The sequence below is a fragment of the Mus musculus genome, chromosome 4, assembly GCF_000001635.26.
Source record: "Mus musculus strain C57BL/6J chromosome 4, GRCm38.p6 C57BL/6J".
Classification (NCBI taxonomy): domain Eukaryota; kingdom Metazoa; phylum Chordata; class Mammalia; order Rodentia; family Muridae; genus Mus; species Mus musculus.
Window position 1 is genome coordinate 70,678,766 of NC_000070.6, and position 22,133 is coordinate 70,700,898.

General features: G+C 39.8%; 1 long non-coding RNA gene across 1 annotated transcript; it reads left to right on the forward strand.

Moving 5' to 3' along the window:
* Positions 1-467: 467 nt before the first annotated feature.
* Positions 468-12,946, forward strand: Gm42297. Its single transcript, XR_881360.1, has 3 exons — positions 468-628; positions 3,104-3,206; positions 11,867-12,946. It is a non-coding gene; the product is annotated as a predicted gene, 42297 (long non-coding RNA).
* Positions 12,947-22,133: the final 9,187 nt, after the last annotated feature.

A 22,133-nucleotide genomic window follows, 5' to 3' on the forward strand; every position in this document is an offset into this window, starting at 1 on the left:
CAATGGACAAGTGTTCTCCTTTCTCCACACCCTCACCAGCATGTGCTGTCACTTGAATTTTTGATCTTAGCCATTCTGATTGGTGTAATTCCAAGTCCTGATTGGCCATGTAAGGAATGGAATGAGATAGTTCCCGCTCCTGGAAAAGAGACACTAGGGTGTGGGCCTCCATGAGTGTTGATGGTTGCTGTGGTTCTGAGGCTTGTTTCTATAATAATGCATGTATTTTCATGTTTCTCCTTTGAGGAATGTCATCTCTACCAAAGTTAATGCTCCATGCTAGTCAGAGACAGCCTAAGTTCAGGAGGTAAGGGTGTGTCTAATGTCTCAGCAAAATAGTAGACTGCTGTGGCTTTCAGCACAGCCCTTAAGAATGTCGAAATGATGACTTCAGAAATATATAATTTCTTAAATGTATGCAAAATATAAGGATGTAATATGTATTACATAATGAGCTTCACAGATCTAAAGGAAGAGAGGCAGCTGCACTGTGAGTCAGCTTGTCAGAAGATTCTAAGGAAAGAGATAAGGAGTGGTGATAGCAGGACAAGATCCCACCCAGCTAAGTATTTTTGTTTGTGCTTACAAAGGAAAGCCTGGGACTGAAGGAGTTTAGGTCCAGACACAGGTATGGTAGGAATAGTAATTTCAAGGCAGAGTACCACCCAGCTATCTTATTGTCTATGCTTGTGCTTGTTGTCTCTTTCTAAGAATCAAGGGACTGGGGTCAAGGGATAATAATTCATGGGATAATCAAAAGGGAACCTGGGGTAATGCTTGAATTGATATGTAAATATAAGACTGGGCTTTTGATTTGGAAGAGATGAGCTATCCAGAGAGTTTTTAGAATAGCAAGAGAAAGCTATTTCTTTTTCAGAACACACACAGACACAGACACACACACACAGACACAGACACACAGACACACAGACACACAGACACACAGACACACAGACACACACACACACACACACACACACACACACACACACACGCACACATGTGCGTGCCCACACAGAACAGTCTGAAAAGACTATCTTGAACAGAATGTAGGCCATGTGTAACCCTTGCTTTGACACTGAGTCATTTGTTTTGCCATTTGCAGAAACTCATTTTCTCAGGAATAACTCTCGAAGCCAAGGCTGGTCCTTGCCAGTGTAAGGTGGAATTTTGGGGTCATTTTGCTTTCATCTCCCTGGTGACTAAGGATGTTGAGCATTTCTTTAATTGCTTCTCAGCTATTCCAGATTCCTCTTTTGAGAATTCTGTTTAGCTCTGTACCCTATTTTTTTTGGGGGGGGGAGGGTTATTTGGTTTGTTGGAGTCTAACTACTTGAGTTCTTTTTGGATCTTAGTCCTCTGTCAGATAAAAGGTTAGTGAAGATCTTTTCCCAATGTGTAGGCTTCTGTTTTGGTCCCATTGACAGTGTTTTTTGCCTTTGTTCTATGTTTTTCAGTTTCATGAGGTCCCATTTATCAATTGTTGATCTTAGAGCCTGAGCCTTTGGTGTTTTGTTCAGGAAATTGTCTCTTAACCAATGTGTTCAAGGTTATTTCCCACTTTCTCTTCTACTAGATTTAGTGTATCAGTTTTATGTAGTGGTCCTTGATCCATATGGACTTAAGCTTCATGCAAGGCAATAAATATTGATCTATTTGCATTCTTCTACATGCAGACATACAGTTAGAACAGCACAGAAGATACTATAAAACAAATTAATAAATAGTCAAAGAAAATGGCAAATGTAAAAAGTTGCTAACTCAAAACATTCAGGAAATTTGGGACACCATGAAAATACCAAACCTAAGAATACTAAGAATAGAGGAGGGTGAAGGTTCCCAGCTCAAAGGGTCAAAAAACATCTTCAACAAAATTTGTACAACTAAACTTTCCTAACCTAAGGAAAAAGATGACTATAAATGTACAAGAAGTTTACAGAACATCAAATAAATTGAACCAGAAAAAAAACTTCCTGCCACAAAATAATCAAAGCACTAAATGTACAAAACAAAGACAGAATATTAAAAGCTGCAAGGGAAAAAGGTAAAGTGTCACATGAAGATAGACCTAACAGAATTATACCTGACTTCTCAACAGATACTTTAAAAGCCATATAGCCCCTAAAGAAGGAGAAGGGGCCCTTACACAATTCTCCTAACAAAAAAACAGGCCAGCACCAGATGGATTTAGTGCAGAATTCTACCAGGTCTTCAAAGAAGAAGTAAAACCATTACTCTCCAAATTATTCCATTAAACATAAACAGAAGTAACACTGTCTAGTTCACTCTATGAGGCCATACTTACAGTGATACCTACAAGACATGAAAACTTAACAAAGAAAGAGAACTTCAGACCAATTTTGTCTCTATTCCATCTCTTGTTTTCCATTGGTGATGCTTGTGTCTATAGTTTTTGTTTGCTTTTCTAGATTTTCCATCTCCAGAGGTGCCTCCATTGGTGTTTTCTTTACTTCTTCTATTTCCATTTTTAGGTCTTGTTTTGTTCATTTCCTTCACCTGTTTAATTGTATTTTCCTATATTTCTTTAAAGAATTTGTTTCCTCTTTAATATCTTTTACCTCTTTGATTATATTTTTCTGTATTTCTTCAAGGGTATTATTATATTCTCTTTAAAGGCCTCTATCATCTTCATGAGATGGGATTTAAAGTCCATGTGTTGCTATTCAGATGTGTTAGGGTATCCCAAGCTTGCTGTAGTAGGAGAGCTATATTCTGATGGTGCCATATTGTATTGACTTTTGTTGATTATGTTTTTGTGCTTGCCTTTTTCCATCTGGTTGTCTTTGGTTGGCTGGCCTGGGTATCCTGGGTTGGAGCAGGCCTCCTGGGATGAAAGATGTGCTGAGATTGGGGTGGGGCACACCTATCTCTGACTGCAGGTGTAGGTATTGACCAGAAGGAAAATTAAGCTCTCTTACTCAGAGCTTAGAAATTGTCTTTGTTACAAATAAAATCTTTTATGTCATGCATTTATCTCTCTGCCCTGTTTTATTTACCTTAGAATCACCTATTTATGTTTGTAGTGAGGAAGTTCAACATTTTCCCAAGTATTTTACCTAAATAATGTTCTCTTGACTTAAAGCTGAAGACACAGTATGAGATAATGTTCAGATTACATTGTAAAGAGAAATTATATTTATGGATCATCAAAAGCCTGAATCTGCCTTCTTAAACCTTTCCATATGGTAAGTAGTTTTGAAAATAATTATTTTTCTTTCTTACTTTCAAATTTTTGGTGTTCTGTACTAATTATATATCCTAATTATCTTATTTAAGATAATTAAGTGTCTTAATTATGGGTTAAGATTAGGACCTCTAAAAACCTGCTTTTCAAATGAGCCATTACCCATAAAAATTATCTAAAAATTGTTTGTATTTTTATACGTACACAGGTCTTAAATCCTCCAAAATGGTAACATTAGCACACAATAAGTTAAAAAATGTAAATGAAGCAGCTACAGACTTTGTTTCCCAGTCACAAGTTACTAAAGACAATTACATAAAACAGTCCAATTAGATCAAGGAATGCTCAGTTAGTGGCTTCAGAACTGCTAGATTTTCTTTTGTTTCATTTATTTTTAAAGAAATGCATATATATATGCATATATATACATGTATATATATATATATATATATATATATATATATATATATATCAAAGAACATTTTATTGTAAAGAATTCCAGCATGCTGGTATCTACCATCTACCAAGATGGAGACACCTAAGTGAGCTGGTAAGCCCTATTTAAAGTACATTAGGGGAATTCTGGGGATGGTGTAAGTCATCTTTTTCATTATATATTGTCTCTACCTCTAAGGACAGTCCAGAAGCATTGCTGGAGTATTGGAGGCTGAAAACTGATAGTGGAGAAGTCTGAAAATTATTGATGACCCATTGCTCTTGCCTCTGCCGAGGTCGTAGAAATGCTTCTGATGTCAGGGCAGTTTCTGACTGGCTGCTTGAGGCCTGGGGTTTTTTCAGTAACTGAATTTTCTGGATTTTCCCATTACTTAGAAAGAGAGATTTAAAACTAGTCTCTTGAACTGCCACTTTGAATCCTGTCTACTTCCCCCCTTCACTAGTGAACCATCTTGAATTCTTGAGATGTTTCTACAGTGTGGGAAGTCACATGTGCCGTTGCAGAGTGGCACTGACTACTGCTGGCCACCATGCATAAGTTTGGACAAACAACCAATGTGTACATATGTAGTAAAGTTTTTTTGCAAAGACACTGCCTGGCTCGGGCATGATAATGAGGTTCTGTAAGGTACTGAGAGAGAGTAACCAATCAGATGTGAGACATGCAAATGAGGTATGATAATGAGGCTCTGTGAGGTACAGAGAGTGAGAGCCAATCAGATGAGGAACATGCAAATGAGGCGTAGTGCATAACCAATCCGAGTGTGAGACACGCCTCTCCTAGGCCTATAAAAGCAGCACCAGTTCTGGGCTCGGGGTCTTTTCGCCTCTGCAATCAAGCTCTCCCAATAAACGTGTGCAGAAGGATCCTGTTGCAGCGTCGTTCTTGCTGGTTGAGTCCGGTGCGCGCAAGACTACGGGATGGTATTGTTGTTTGAGAATCATCAATCAAATGGTGGAAATCCATTCTTTAACAAACTTAATTAAAGCATTGATTATTCAGGGAACCTAAGTCATGGCTAATATCTGTTAGAAGCCAATAAGGAGAAGTTAAACACTATCAGGTGATCTTCCTGAGATGAGTCTACCTTAGATTAAAAAAAAAAAAAAAGAAAGAAAGAAAGAAAGAAAAAAAGAAAAAACTATGACAGATTTGCACCATTAGACAAGGCTGAAGAGAAGTTCATTTTCAGAAAGATTCCTGATATTAATATGCTTTTTCTGTTATTATTAAATATATACAACAATCATTAGGTATTAACCCACCATTTTGAGCAGATTTCTCCAGAACAATGAAGATGTACTCTCTTGTAGTTATGCTATATAGACAAATAGATAGTAATATTGTAGAATTTCTGACTTAACTCAAATAATTTTAGAAAGAAAGTTTTGTAGAGATGGTCTTAGTAGCTAGGAAGATGTAATGAATCAAGAATAGGATATGCCCACTCCTCAGAATAGTAAGTAAAGGCTTCATAATAAGAAATACAATGATCTTTCATTATTACACGAAAAAGAGACAATTTTGTGTTCAAGGAAAAACATTTAGATTCAAGGATAAAGTCACAGGTGTGCAGTATGATAAGGCAAGGCCATGTAAAAACTGTCCTTTTGAACTCTTAATGAATATATAATAATGAAGCACATCTTTGAACTTAATATCAACATCCTTCTGTAACTCCCATACTATGTAACATTTTATCTGTGAGGTAATTTCCTAAATAACTTTTTGTCTAGAAGGTATAAAAGACCAGAGAAAAGAAATAAGGTTGTTGGTTGAATGGCTTGCCTTGAGGAGCTTTGCCCTGTCCATCCATCTATCATTCCAAATGTGAATGTCTGTTTGTTTATGTTTGTGTGTAGGGTATATGTGTATGTACGTAAACATTCATGAATACTTGTGAAGTTGACTGTGACAGATAGTCAGGTCTGGCCAGAGTGTGGGTGTATGAGTGTGTGAAAGTATATTTGCCTGCATAAAGCATCTTAATTCTTATCCTTTCCTTCCTCTTTGGTTCACAAAGAGTAGCCAGATTAGCCAGAGAGGCTACTGGCTGACTCAGGAAAGGAAGTAGCATTAGCAATAAATCCTTTCACTTAATCCCCTGCTGTTTTATGATGAGGTTTAAATAGTTTCTAGCCTAAGAGGAACTCACAGAAGGCAGGTCAGCTACTGAAGCAAAGTGACTTAGACTTAAGATAGGTAAACTTTTTTTTTTATTATACAGCAACCCTAAATATCCCCTAAGACCAGTCTTACCCCTACTGATGCACTTCCCCCTCTGTTGCCTCAAGAAAAACCAGAACAAGAAAGAAGAAATACCAGGCCTGACCTCCAGCAAGCATCAGTAGAATAAAAGTACTGGTCAGGGCAGAGACAAGGGTAGTCATCCAAGGAGACCAATTGAAGAGGAACTTATATCAACTTTGAGACAGTTCTCTCTCTTTCCATTCTTTTGTCTTGTAGTCTCTTTCAACTAAGGCTATGGATTCTTTTACCACCATTGAATGGTCAACATAGAAGCAACATTCCTCATCTAAGGCTGTACAGAGTCCTTCCTGCTGGAGGAACAGCAAGTCTAGGCCTCTTCTGTTCTGTAATAATACTTTTGCCAGGGAAGATAGGAAGTCCTGCAGAGCTGTGATGGACTAACTTTACCATCTTCTGCATATCTGTATGTATTGTCACCCATAGGGCTTTGTAATTTTTATCTTGCAGTAGTAGGGCTGAGGCCACTACATTAGCACCTCTGGTCAGCCCTATGCCAAGGAGAAGCTTAGTAAGTAACACAGTAGAAATGACCAACTTTTTACCTGATTGTTTGGAGGTGCTAGATGGTTGAAGACATCCTCCCCAGAGGAATAAGTCACTCTGGGAAAAAGCTGTAGTTGAACATAAAAATTCTCAGTCATATTTACAAACAGGCTATAAATCCATGAAGTAAGCTCCAAGGCACAAACTCACCAAGCCTTCTCTGGGGGCAGCATGTATCCTGAAATAGTAGGGGTTATAGTCCAGTTGTAGAAATGGGAATAGGGTGAGGTACCTTATTTACAATACAGATTCTCTGTCCAGTTACCAACAGTTCTGTGTTCAGTCTGGGTCGAGAGAACTTAAGAACCAGCAGTCCAATTGTCCTTTTTGCCAGCCACTGAGAAACTGATGAAAAGGTTGCTGCATCACCAACTGGGGGTATTCATATAGTAAGGGGGCTCTCAGTTTATCTAAAATTGCAGCATTAACATGGGAGTGGTGTATCTATGTCCTGATTCCATCTAAACCCCTGTAGGCATGGCAGGGTCACAGTATGAGGTCCTTCCCAGCGAGGTTCCAGAGTTTTATGGTTATATCTCTTAATTCAGACTTCATCACCTCATTCAAAGCTATGGGGATTAGGCAGTGGAACAGACTCATAAACTTGGCACATGGCAGGCCAAAGTTGCTTCTGGACCCTTTGGTGGGCTTTCAAGGATTTTTTAAAACTTATGTTGATCATATTCAGCTAAAAAATCAGACTGGAGGTTAGGCAGCATGGGAGGGTTCCTCCCATATAGGATCTCACAGGGAGTGAGGACTAAAGTATAGGGTTATTCCTAGCTCCATATAAGAAATAAGGTAGAAGGGGTGCCCAGTCACCAACAGTTTCAAGTGTTATTTGGTCAAGGCCTCCTTCAGGGTCCTATTCATTAGGTCAACTTGCCATGAATGAACTCTAGGGTCTTTATGCACAATATAATTTCCAGTTGTTCCCCAGAACCTGTGCTAGAGACTGAGCTACCTGAGAGATGAATGCTGATTAGCTGTTAGACCCACGCTCAGTATACAAACCATACCTGGGTATAATGTCTTCCAGAAGCTTCTTTATTACTATGTTGGCAGTCTACTTTGTAGGGTAGGCTTCTACTCATCCTGAAAAACTATCTATAACAATTAGCAAATACTTATATCCATATGTTTCTGGTTTTATTTCTGTATAATATACTTCCTAATTAGCCCCTAGCTGTTGACCCCTGATTCTGGTTCCTGGAGTGGTTCCTTGATTGGGTTCCTGAGGAGTTCACAGCCTGAAGGTGGGACAGTTTGAGATTACCTGATTAACCAACTGTCCTAAGTCAAATATTTTGTACCTCGTCCCGCACAGCAATTTCTTCAGTTTTTGGTGACCAGGTGTGGAACTTGATGAGTCTGATGGATGAGTTGCTTAGAAAACTCCTTAAGTAGAATGGTGTAGCCTTCAGAGGTCAGCAACCATCTGTCTCTTCTGTATACTGCTTGGCATTTCACCTAAAGTTGTTTGTCTTCAGCAGTACATTCAGGGTTGCCTGGGAGCACAGTGGGCAGCAAGGCTAAAAGAATGTTGAGAGTGGAAGTCTGGGTGGCCTCTCTTTCAGCTTTATCAGCTAGCTTATTCCTTCTGGCCATTTCTTATGTCCTTCTCTGATGCCCAGGGCAAAGAATTATGTCCACTTTGAGAGGAAGCCATAATGCTTCCAATAAAGCAAGTTTTTCTTCCTTATTTTTAATGGTTTTTCCTACGGCAGTCAACAATTCCCTCTTTTGGTATATGGACCCATGTACATGAGCCATAGCAAAAAAATATCTGCTCTCTGTGTAATTACTAGCTTTGGATCTTTTTTTCTGGTTTAAAACCTGGGTTAGAGCTTTTAGTTCAACTTTCATGTACCAAATTAATTGTAGAAATAACAGACTCTAAGTCCACTACTTCTGTCTCTCTACACCTGATTCCGTTCTGGAAGAAGCTGCTCCCATCCATGAAGTAGATACATTCACTGTCTTGCCATGTCATCTTATGCCGGTCACATCTGGCATGATATTCTGGACATAACCCAGAACTATAGAACAAACATGCTGCACATCTGAGGATAGGTCAAGTATCATGATGTCTGGGTTTAGGGCAGATGATGGGTTATACCTTATATGAGGGGGATTCAAAAGTAGAACATGAAAGTGTACCAGTCTGGCATTGGACAGACACAGGATGGGTGGATTTTCGAGGTTTCCTTCAATAGTATGGGGGGTTGTGGTGGTGATAAAAAGGTCCTGTGTCATGGTTATTTTGTCTATCAGAGCAGTGGCAGCTATGGTCCAGAGGCTGGCTAACTTCTTCCACCGGGTCTAGCTTCTTAGATAAATAAGTCACAGGTTTTTTCCATGGTCTCAAAGTACCCATTTTGCTATCCCCCTTTTCTCATACACATACAGGTGGAAAGGTTTGTGAATGTCTGGGATGACCAGGACCAGCACCTCCAATAAGTCTTTTCTTAAAGTCTTAAAAGCCATGTTCATCTCAGGGGTCTATTCTATTTTGTTTTTGACCCCTGGTGACCTCATATAATGGTTTGGTTATGTCAGTGAACCCTGGTACTCAGAGTGTACAAAATCCAGTAGATCCCAGAAATTCCCTTACTTGCTTTTCAGGTTGATAGAACTGGGATGCTAAGGATGGTTTGCTTCTGGGCATCTGACATCACGCATTGCCCCCTCACCCCTTTGAGTATTTACTTCAGATAGATGACCTCAAGTTCACAAAGCTAGGCCTTCTTAACAGTCATTCGGTAGCTAAGTTGACTCAGCTACTTTAGCAGCTCTCCTATGGCTCCTGTCATGTATCCAAGTTGGGGGGTTGCCATACCCACTCCAGTAGTGAATCGCATGACAGGCCCAAAACCTTGGATGCAGTCCGGAGGTGAAAAGTTCATGGAAACTTAGTCTCCTGGAACCATGTCATCCTGTAAAACAAATGCTCCAAATCTGTCCTTGCTTTAGTTGGTGAACGGATCTGTGTGCTTTCCTTCAATATTGTTTTATTATAAGTGCCTCAAAGGATTGATTTTGACATATAGCTAAGTTAGATTAGCCTTCACCAGTGTTCCATATCCTAGGAAATTGTCAACCTTGGGATTTGATCTTTGTAAGAATGGTACTCAGTCAGATGAAAATGCCTCCAGTGTTGATAGACAGTGAAAAAAAAAACAGGTATTACATTCTACTAGAATAGAGCTAGTAATCTCAGGGCTAGTCTTACTACTATACTCAGAACAATAGCAGAGTCACTCCCACATACAGGAATTACAATGACCTAGGAAGAAGGAAGGTTGTGGTCTAAGAAGGAACTAGAGTAAATACTTAGAACAATAGATAGCTGAGTCACTCCCATACACAGGAATTTACAAGACCTAGGGAGAAGGTAGACTATATAATAGACTAGAATTGGAACTATGGCAAGTGCATGAAGCCCTTGCCCCTGGCTTCTAAGATTAAGCTGACCTTAGGTGGGACTGCTTTTGATTCCAGTTGTAAACATTGGTTTTTATCCCAGTTGGTTCCTGTAAGCTTTTATGTATGCATTCCTCTGTTTTGTTGTAAAAGTCATTTTGCATTAGATAACTTCACTGTACCTTGAATGACCTTAATTTATCACTTAACTTCCTTGTCTCCTTCTGTAATATAAGTCTGATGCTCAATTTGAGACATTACATTCATATCAACACTCCCTCATGTTCGAGTCTGTTTGTCACTTTTCTCCAACTCCCTGAACACCTGTACTGGGACCCTGATTCTCCTGTGGGTTGAGGGGCCGACTGAGGCCAATCTGTGGCAGGGGGTCACAATCAGGATGTCATCTATGTACTGGAACACTGTTATTTGGGGCTGAGCCAGGAGGAACTCACCTAAGTCCTCATGTAATGACTCTTTAAAGATGGTGGGTGGGTAAGCTCTTGAATCACTGAGGCAGGTGTGTGCAAGTCAGTTGTCCCTTGAAGCCTCTCTCTAAATCTTTCCATTCAAAGGCAAATAAAGGCTGGCTTTTGGGTGCCAGATGCAGGCCACAAAGCCATTCAGTGGCTGAAGCTTACAATGGATGCCGGGGGCAGCTTAGCTAACAAAAGCCATGTTCACAGCTGACTGGTGCTCTCTGGCTCCTGAGTCAAAGGAGTGTAGGTTCTATAGGCTTTAAAAAGTCTTTTTAGATATTCTCTGGGGCTCTCATTATTTCCCCTGCATTACTTGGCTCACCTTAGACAAATCTTTAGGCCATCTAATGGCCTGTCAGAGGCATCCCATCAGGATCTGTTGGTAGACTGGGAACATCACTTTATTTTCAGTATTATTAAAATCCCTGTTGAGTTGAGTCAAAGGAAAGACTACATCAATATCAGCCTGGACTTGAGTGGGGAACCTATTTGCTTCTGAAACCAATTTCTGGGAAATTCCCCTGATGTTCTCTCCTCTATTGTGAAGAGGACCTGGAACAACTGTTGATAGTCATCCTATGTGGGTAGATGAGTCAGCACGATTGAATTGAGAAGACTTGTGAGAACTGATTGTCTTTCTAAAATATGTGGGTTTATGCAATTTCCAATTGTAATGATCATTACTGACAAATGGTACATATGTCATGAACTGTCTCCTCTGAGCATCTAGGCATCCTGTAGCACAGAGGGGTAAGACAGTAGTAGAGTTTGCCCTCTGGGCATTATGGGCTGATCCAAGTATGAGGTAGACTCCAAGTGGAATCAGGAGAGTCAGGGGAATCAGGGACTGCTCCTCCTTCTGCCTGTGCTGGCTGGGCAGGGGTAGTTGTGGCAGAAGCAGGAACACAAGAAGAGGTACAGAAATCCTCCTTGGGAGCAGAAAGAGAGAGCAAAGCAGGGGGCTGAGGCTGACCTTCCTTTAGAGGAAGAAGGGCAGGGAGCAGAGAGGCCCTTAACAAAAATGGTCTCATTCAAACAGGGGGCCTCTCAAAGAGGTATTGACATGTGATGATATATGACAGTTAGTCCTTTCATTCCTACAAAAGATGATTAGTTTGTGGGGAAAAAGAAGCAGACTGGAGTCTTCTGCAACTCTGAAAAAGTCCTTAAAATGCTTCAGGACCTAGCCAAATAGGGTGCTTTGTGACTATCCCATCCTAGGAGTCAAAAAAAATTGTACAGGATGACAAAAAGCACAAACAGAATACACACACACAGACAAGAAGGACATTCCCAGGAAAGCAAAACAAAATGTAAAGGCTGTCTCAGTCAGTCTTCCTCCTCGTGCATGGGAGGCCCATAGACCTACAACCAGTTCAGAACTCAGATGAAAACTAACAAGTTCTCCTGCTTCTCGGAGGTGGTTGGGAGCATCCTCTGTTGTCCCTGTCTGGGTCACAAATTATGTGTATGCTTTGTTCCTTTCAGCCTCCAGATTAATCCTGAAACAGGAACAGAGATGGACAATGGACAAGACAAAAGACAACTTGTACCTGGACTTACTGATCAGAAAACCACTCAACTATTTGGGTCAGACGGTCTCCAGTGAATCCCAGAGAAGATCCCCCAAATGTAAGGGTTCATGATACACTGAAGATGATACCCTGGACTCAAATAGTATGCACAAGCAAAGAACATTTTATTCTGCAGAAGTCGAGGGTCTGTCATCTACCAAGGCAGAGGCCAAGCATTTATACTTAGATCTGAAATAGCATCTAAAACTTTTATTAATCTTCTTCTTATATTAATGCTTCCATTTTTAACCATTTGTAAAAATAATGCAGCATGTGGACTTGTTTAAGAAAAAACCTGGCTCAGAATTACCCTTCATGAATGAGGTCTGCTGGGAGAAAGGCTATTAGACCCATGGGAGCCAAGACCAGGAATTGAGGTGAATGAGCATTAAAAATGTATAGTCCTGAATGGGGCTTGGAAGGGGAAACCTTTAAAATACACATAGAAACTTCAATTAAATAGAACAGCTTAAAGTAAGAATAAGGGAGGGAGAGAACCCATGGCAGCCATGGGAGCAGATTAACGGAAAGCAACAAGAAAGGCCCCAAAGGACAATACCTGACTATATTTTCTGATGGTATTGGAAGATGCTTATCACGTGATTCACAATTATATATATCTGGATGTCTCCAAATGACTATCCTTACTCAAATTCTTAGCTCTTCACTTCTTACACAAATTCATAACTCATGTATAATCAAAAACTGATCTAAGGTCTTGTGAAATGGCTCAGTGGGTAGAGGGAATTGTGCGCAGGCCGGATGACCTGAGCTCAGCTCCTGGATCCCAGGCGGGGGCAGGAGAGAGCAGACTCTAGAGAATTGTCCTGACTTCCACACATGTGTACTGATATAGGCAAGGTTGCACTCACACACACATACACACATAAAAGTACATAAGCAGTTAGAACTTTGATTCTAATCTATAAGATTTAAAACAGAAGATAGTGATAGCATTGAATTCTCACATTTTTCTCTAATTAAAATAAAAAGTACATGTGCATCGTTTCAGTCTCTCTTATTAGTTCTACCTACTGAAATTAATTTTGCTTTCTACTTACAGGTTAGCTCAGTACTTTTGTCTGGTCTGTTCTCAGTGATGCAAGTAGTTAGTACAGGGTGGTGAGCACTAAGTGACCTGTCTGTAGCAGGTCTTTCAGCTAGGGAGCTTATGTTGACATTAGGAAGACAGTGGTACATCTGGGACTATAGCAGGAGATTTTTTTGAAATGAAAAGCATCCCCCTTTGGCAGTTATACAGAATAACAATGGAATGTAAAAGTGCAAGCCAAACACCGTAGATGAAGCCAAGCCTTCAACTCTGAAACAGGAAATGCCCATTATCTGATTGGGTAGTTCTTAAATGCTGACTAAAATTTAAATAGAAGCTGAATGAAACAATGAATATCAATTAATCATGGTGTACACCTGGGAGCTCTGACAGGAAAATGTCAGTTTTTTTTTTTTTTTTGTAGGACTTTTGTTTGACCTTGTTTTGATACACAGAGTAAAGCTAGTTCAGGAATTTTTACTTTCACTTCTTTTGCCTTGGTTTTGGGGATAATCAGAAGAAGCCAGACTGTGTTGTACCATGTCAGGTGGAACTTTATCATGTTCTCCTTTTCATCTAGCCCTTCCCCATCCTCCACACTTCTATTCATCCCATCTCAATTGGAAGATAGTTTTTCCTTCCCCCTGCAGCTATGAATTGCTAAGAACTTTTTGGTTAGGAGTGAGACTTTATACTTAATTTCCAATGTTAGGATTTTGTCTAGCTTGAAGTTGTGCAGATCTTTGCATTGTAATAGATGGCAGAAGCTGTCTAGTTGGAGTATTGCATCCGCTGCTATTTGGAGACTCTATTTAGATTTCTTTCATATATTAGGTTTCCCTAGGACCTCTCTAATTGCCTTTGGTGCTAGTTGTCCTCCCTGGGTTCCCTATCCTTTTTTTTTCCATCCTTTCATCATTTCAGCTTCCCATTTCACTCTCTTTGTGTCTACCCATAATTATATACTCTCTTTCCCTTTTGTTGGGAGATCCTTCCCTCCTTCCTAGTTCCTTACTCTACAACAAATCTGTGGTTTATATATATATCTGTATATATATATATATATATATATATATATATATATACACACACACATATATATATATATATATATAGATATATATATACATGTAAACATATCAATAGCTTAAAACCTAATATTCACATATAAGATAATACATATATATCTGCCTTTTATGGATCAAGATAACCTCACTCAAGATTTTATTTTTTTAGTTCCGTTCATTTATCTGAAAATTCCATAATTCCATTTTTTTAGGTATTTTCCTCATTTACATTTCCAATGCTGTCCCAAAAGTCCCCAATACCCTCCCCCTGACTCCCCTCCACTCCCACTTTTTGGCACTGGTGTTCCCCTGTACTGGGGCATATAAAGTTTGCATGTCCAATGGGCCTCTCTTTCCAGTGATGGCCAACTGGGCCATCTTTTGATACATATGCAGCTAGAGTAAAGAGCTCCGGGGGGTACTGGTTAGTTCATAATGTTGTTCCACTTATAGGGTTGCAGATACCTTTAGCTCCTTGGGTACTTTCTCTAGCTCCTCCATTGGGAGCCCTGTGATCCATCCAATAGCTGACTGTGAGCATCCACTTCTGTGTTTGTTAGGCCCCGGCATAGTCTCATAAGAGACAGATATATCAGGGTCCTTTCAGCAAAATCTTGCTACTGAATGCAATGGTGTCAGCATTTGGAGGCTGATTATGGGATGGATCCCTGGATATGGCAGTCTCCAGATGGTCCATTCTATTGTCTCAGCTCCAAAATTTGTCTCTGTAACTCCTTCCATGGGTGTTTTGTTCCCAATTCTAAGAAGGGGCAAAGTGTCCACACTTTGGTCTTTGTTCTTCTTGAGTTTCATGTGTTTTTGCAAATTGTATCTTATATCTTGGGTATTCTAAGTTTCTGGGCTAATATCCACTTATCAGTGAGTACATACCATTTGAGTTCTTTTGTGATTGGGTTACCTCACTCAGGATAATGCCCTCCAGATCCAACCACTTGCCTAGGAATTCCATAAATTCATTCTTTTTAATAGCTGAGTAGCACTCCATTGTGTAAATGCACCACATTTTCTGTATCCATTCCTCTGTTGAGGGACATCTGGGTTCTTTCAAGCTTCTGGCTATTATAAATAAGGCTGCTATGAACATAGTCGAGCATGTGTCTTTCTTACTAGTTGGAACAACTGGATATATGCCCAGGAGAGGTATTATGGGATCCTCTAGTAGTACTATGTCCAATTTTCTGAGGAACTGCCAGACTGATTTCCAGAGTGATTCCACAAGCTTGTAATCCCACCAGCAATGGAGGAGTGTTCCTCTTTCTCCACATCCTCGCCAGTATCTGCTGTCACCTGAATTTTTCTTTTTTTTAATATTTTTTATTACGTATTTTCCTCAATTACATTTCCAATGCTATCCCAAAAGTCCCCCATACCGTCCCCCCACCACTTCCCTACCCACCCATTCCCATTTTTTTGCCCCTGGCGTTCCCCTGTACTGGGGCATATAAAGTTTGCAAGTCCAATGGCAAAGTCCAAATTTTGCAAAGTCTCTTTCCAGTGATGGCCAACTAGGCCATCTTTTGATACATATGCAGCTAGAGTCAAGAGCTCCGGGGTACTGGTTAGTTCATAATGTTGTTCCACCTATAGGGTTGCAGATCCCTTTAGCTCCTTGGGTACTTTCTCTAGCTCCTCCATTGGGAGCCCTGTGATCCATCCAATAGCTGACTGTGAGCATCCACTTCTGTGTTTGCTAGTCCCCGGCATAGTCTCACATGAGGCAGCTATATCTGGGTCCTTTCAGCAAAATCTTGCTACTGTATGCAATGGTGTCAGCATTTGGAGGCTGATTATAGGGTGGATCCCTGGATATGGCAGTATCTAGATGGTCCATCCTTTCCTCACAGCTCCAAACTTTGTCTCTGTAATTCCTTCCATGGGTGTTTTTTTCCCAATTCTAAGAAGGAGCACAGTGTCCACACTTTGGTCTTCATTCTTCTTGAGTTTCATGCGTTTAGCAAATTGTATCTTATATCTTGGGTATTCTAAGTTTTGGGCTAATATGCACTTATCAGTGAGTACATATTGTGTGAGTTCCTTTGTGATTGTGTTATGTCATTCAGCATGATGCCCTCCAGGTCCATCCATTTGGCTAGGAATTTCATAAATTCATTCTTTTTAATAGCTGAGTAGTACTCCATTGTGTAAATGTACCACATTTTCTGTATCCATTCCTCTGTTGAGGGGCATCTGGGTTCTTTCCAGCTTTTGGCTATTATAAATAAGGCTGCTATGAACATAGTGGAGCATGTGTCCTTCTTACCGGTTGGGACATTTTCTGGATATATGCCCAGGAGAGGTATTGCTGGATCCTCCGGTAGTACTATGTCCAATTTTCTGAGGAACCGCCAGACTGATTTCCAGAGTGGTTGTACAAGCTTGCAATCCCACCAACAATGGAGGAGTGTTCCTCTTTCTCCACATCCTTGCCAGCATCTGCTGTCACCTGAATTTTTGATCTTAGCCATTCTGACTGGTGTGAGGTGGAATCTCAAGGTTGTTTTGATTTGCATTTCCCTGATGATTAAGGATGTTGAACATTTTTTCAGGTGCTTCTCAGCCCTTTGGTATTCCTCAGGTGGGAATTCTTTGTTCAGTTCTGAGCCCCATTTTTTAATGGGGTTATTTGATTTTCTGAAGTCCACCTTTTGGAGTTCTTTATATATATTGGATATTAGTCCCCTATCTGATTTATGATAGGTAAAGATCCTTTCCCAATATGTTGGTGGTCTTTTTGTCTTATTGACAGTGTCTTTTGCCTTGCAGAAGCTTTGCAGTTTCATTAGGTCCCATTTGTCAATTCTCGATCTTACAGTGCAAGCCATCGCTGTTCTATTCAGGAATTTTTCCCCTGTGCCCATATCTTCAAGTCTTTTCCCCACTTTCTCCTCTATAAGTTTCAGTGTCTCTGGTTTTATGTGAAGTTCCTTGATCCACTTAGATTTGACCGTAGTACAAGGAGATAGTAATGGATTGATTCGAATTCTTCTACATGATAACAACCAGTTGTGCCAGCACCATTTGTTGAAAATGCTGTCTTTTTTCCACTGCATGGTTTTAGCTCCCTTGTCGAAGATCAAGTGACAATAGGTGTGTGGGTTCATTTCTGGGTCTTCAATTCTGTTCCATTGGTCTACTTGTCTGTCACTATACCAGTACCATGCAGTTTTTATCACAATTGCTCTGTAGTACAGCTTTAGTTCAGGCATGGTGATTGTACCAGAGGTTCTTTTATCCCTGAGAAGAGTTTTTGTTATTCAAGGTTTTTTTTTTTTTTTTTTTTTGTTATTCCAGATGAATTTGCAGATTGCTCTTTCTAATTCATTAAAGAATTGAGTTGGAATTTTGATGGGGATTGCATTGAATCTGTAGATTGCTTTTGACAAGATAGCCATTTTTACAATGTTGATCCTGCCAATCCATGAGCATGGGAGATCTTTCCATCTTCTGAGATCTTCTTTAATTTCTTTCTTCAGGGACTTGAAGTTTTTATCATACAGATCTTTCACTTCCTTAGTTAGAGTCACGCCAAGATGTTTTATATTATTTGTGACTATTGAGAAGGGTGTTGTTTCCCTAATTTCTTCCTCAGCCTGTTTATTCTTTGTGTAGAGAAAGGGCATTGACTTGTTTGAGTTAATTTTATATCCAGCTACTTCACCAAAGCTGTTTATCAGGTTTAGGAGTTCTCTGCTGGAATTTTTAGGGTCATTTATATATACTACCATATCATCTGCAAAAAGTGATATTTTGTCTTCTTCTCTTCCAATTTGTATCCCCTTGATCTCTGTTTGTTGTCGAATTGCTCTGGCTAGGACTTCAAGTACAATGTTGAGTATGTAGGGAGAAAGTGTGCAGCCTTGTCTATTCCCTGATTTTAGTGGGATTGCTTATAGCTTCTCACCATTTACTTTGATATTGGCTACTGGTTTGGTGTAGATTGCCTTTATCATAGTTAAGTGTGGGCCTTGAATTCTTGATCTTTCCAAGATTTTATCATGAATGGGTTCTGGATTTTGCCAAATGCTTTCTCAGTGTCTAAGGTCACGTGATTTTTGTCTTTGAGTTTGTATATATAATGGATTACGTTGATGGATTTCAGTACATGAAACCATCCCTGCATCCCTGGAATAAACCCTAATTGGTCAGGATGGATGATTGTTTTAATGTGTTCTTGGATTCGGATAGCGAGAATTTTATTGAGTATTTTTGCATCGATATTCATTAGGAAAATTGGTCTGAATTTCTCTATCTTTGTTGGATCTTTCTGTGGTTTAGGTATCAGAGTAATTGTGGCTTTATTGAATTAGTTGGGTAGAGTACCTTCTGCTTCTATTTTGTGGAATAGTTTGTGCAGAACTGGAATTAGATCTTCCTTGAAGGTCTGATAGAACTCTGCACTAAACCCATCTGGTCCTGGGCTTTTTTTGGTTGGGAGTCTATTAATGGCTGCTTCTATTTCTTTAGCGGATATGGGACTGTTTAGATCGTTAACTTGATCCTGATTTAACATTGGTACCTGGTATCTGTATAGAAATTTGTCCATTTCATCCAGGTTTTCCAGTTTTGTTGAGTATAGCCTTTTGTAGAAGGATCTGATGATGTTTTGGATTTCTTCAGCATCTGTTGTTATGTCTCCCTTTTCATTTCTGATTTTGTTAATTAGGATGCTGTCCCTGTGCCCTCTAGTGAGTCTGGCTAAGTGTTTATCTATCTTGTTGATTTTCTTAAAGATCCAGCTCCTCGTTTGGTTCATTCTTTGAATAGTTCTTCTTGTTTCCACTTGGTTGATTTCTCCCATGAGTTTGATTATTTCCTGCAGTCTACTCCTCTTGGGTGAATTTGCTTTCTTTTTTTCTAGAGCTTTTTGGTGTGTTGTCAAGCGGCTAGTGTGTGCTCTCTCTAGCTTCTTTTTAAAGGCACTCAGAGCTATGAGTTTCCCTTTTAGAAATGCTTTCATTGTGTCCCATAGGTTTGGGTATGTTGTGGCTTCACTTTCATTAAACTCTAAAAAGTCTTTAATTTCTTTCTTTATTCCTTCCTTGACCAAGGTATCATTGAGAAGAGTGTTGTTCAGTTTCCACTTGAATGTTGACTTTCCATTATTTATGTTGTTATTGAAGATCAGCCTTAGTTCATGGGTCTGATAGGATGCATGGGACAATATCAATATCTTTGTATCTGTTGAGGCCTGTTTTGTGACCAATTATATGGTCAATTTTGAAGAAGGTATGATGAGGTGCTGAGAAGAAGGTATATCCTTTTGTTTTAGGATAAAACATTCTGTACATATCTGTTAAGTCCATTTTTTCATAACTTCTGTTATTTTCACTGTGTCCCTGTTTAGTTTCTGTTTCCACAATCTGTCTATTCATGAAAGTGGTGTGTTGAAGTCTCCCACTATTATTGTGTGAGGTACAATGTGTCCTTTTAGCTTTACTAAAGTGTCTTTAATGCATGTGGCTGCCCTTGCATTTGGAGCATTGATATTCAGAATTGAGAGTTCCTCTTGGAGGATTTTACCTTTGATGTGTATGAAGTGTCCCTCCTTGTCTTTTTTGATAACTTTGGGTTGGAAGTCGATTTTATTCGATATTAGAATGGCTACACCAGCTTGTTTCTTCAATCCAATTGCTTGGAAAATTGTTTCCAGCCTTTTACTCTGAGGTCGTGTCTGTCTTTTTCCCTGAGATGGGTTTCCTGTAAGCAGCAAAATGTTGGGTCCTTATTGTGTAGCTATTCTGTTCGTGTATGTCTTTTTATTGGGGAACTGAGTCCATTGATACTAAGAGATATTAAGGAAGAGTAATTGTTGCTTCCTATTATTTTTGTTGTTAGAGTTGGCCTTCTGTTCTTGTGGCTGTCTTCTTCTGGGTTTGTTGAGGGATTACTTTCTTGCTTTTTCTAGGGCATGGTTTCCATCCTTGTATTTTTTTTTTCTCATATTATGCTTTGAAGGGCAGGATTCGTGGAAAGATAATGTGTTAATTTTTTTTTGTCGTGGAATACTTTGGTTTCTCCATCTATTGTAATTGAGAGTTTGGCTGGGTATAGTAGCCTGGGCTGGCACTTATGTTCTCTTAGGGTCTGTATAACATCTGTGCAGGATCTTCTGGCTTTCATAGTCTCTGTTTAAAAGTCTGTTGTTTTTCTGATAGGCCTGCCTTTATATGTTACTTAAATTTATTCCCCTACTGCCTTTAATATTCTATCTTTATTTAGTGCATTTGTTGTTCTGATTATTATGTGTCAGGAGGAAATTCTTTTCTGGTCCAGTCTATTTGGAGTTCTGTAGGCTTCTTATATGTTCATGGGCATCTCTTTCTTTAGGTTTAGGAAGTTTTCTTCTATAATTTTGTTGAAGATATCTGCTGGCCTTTTAAGTTGAAAGTCTTCATTCTCATCTACTCCTATTATCCGTAGGTTTGGTCTTCTCATTGTGTTCTGGATTTCCTGGATGTTTTAAGTTAGGATCTTTTCGCATTTTGTATATTCTTTGATTGTTGTGTTGATGTTCTCTATGGAATCTTCTGCACCTGAGATTCTCTTTTCCATCTCTTGTATTCTGTTGTTGATGCTCGCATCTATGGTTCCAGATTTCTTTCCTAGGTTTTATATCCCTAGCGTTGCCTAACTTTGGGTTTTCTTTATTGTGTCTACTTCCCTTTTTAGGTCTTGGGTGGTTTTATTCAATTCCATCACCATTTTGGTCCTGTTTTCCTGCAATTCTTTAAGGGAATTTTTTGCTTCCTCTTTAAGGTCTTCTACCTGTTTAGCAGTGTTCTCTTGTATTTCTTTAAGTGAGTTATTAAAGTCCTTCTTGATGTCCTCTACCATCATCATGAGATATGCTTTTAAATCAGGGACTATCTTTTTGGGTGTGTTGGGGTGCCCAGGACTGGGTGTGGTGGGAGTGCTGCGTTTTGTTGATGGTGAGTGGTCTTTGTTTCTGTTAATAAGATTCTTATGTTTGCCTTTTGCCATTTGGTAATCTCTGGAGTTAGTTGTTGTAGTTGTCTCTGGTTAGAGCTTGTTCCTCAGGTGATTATGTTAGCCTCTGTCAGCAGTCCTGGTAGACTAATTCTCTCCTGAGTTTCAGTGTTCAGAGTACTCTCTGCAGGCAAGCTCTCCTCTTGCAGGGAAGGTGCCCAGATATCTGGTGTTTGAACCTGCCTCCTGGCAAAAGTTGTGATCCACTCACCAGAGTTCTTAAGATCCCGTGGAGTGTCCTGTGGGCACCTTGCGGGTGTCCGAAGACTCTGTGCCCAAGGTACCCTTGTGCTGCTGTGGACCGGAAGGGACTTGTGATCCTGATCAGCCCGGGTTTTCTGCTTCCCTAATTAATGCAGTCTCATGTCCCTCATGATTGGATTGGAGCAGAACCTGTGTTCCACTCACCAGAGGTCTTAAGATCCCGTGGAGGGTCCTGTGGGTACCTTGCGGGTGTCCACAGACTCCTTGCCCAAGGTACCCCGGTGCTGGTATAGACTGGAAGGGACCCATAACTCCATTTTTAACAGCTGAGTAATATTCTGTTGTCTTTTCCCCCTTTATTCTTCCTCCCTTTTTCCTTCCCTCCTCCCTCTTCCTTTCCATCCCTTCCTTTCATCCTTCTGATCATTCTTTCTTTTTTTTTCTTTTACTGGGATTTTTGTTTAATAATCCATGGCTTCTAGGAGTAATACAATTCAGTTAAGCTGGATAACACTTCTAATTCTTACTTTTAATTTGCATATTAATTATCTTATAAATAGGTCTCTCTATGGCCTCTTCAGAAAAATTATTTTCCTATTATTGAAATTTTGGTCTAGGAGGAAACTTCAGTGGTTGTGGTGGCTTTGGTGGCAGCTGTGGTGGTGGTGGATATGGTGGCAGTGAGGATAACTATAATGGATTTGGCAAAGATGGAAGCAATTTTGGAAGTGGTGGAAGTTACTATAATTTTGGCAATTACAATCAGTCTTCAAACTTTGAACCCATGAAAGGAGGAAACTTTGGAGGCAGGAGCCCTTATAGTGGTGGAGGCCAGTACTTTGCTAAACAAC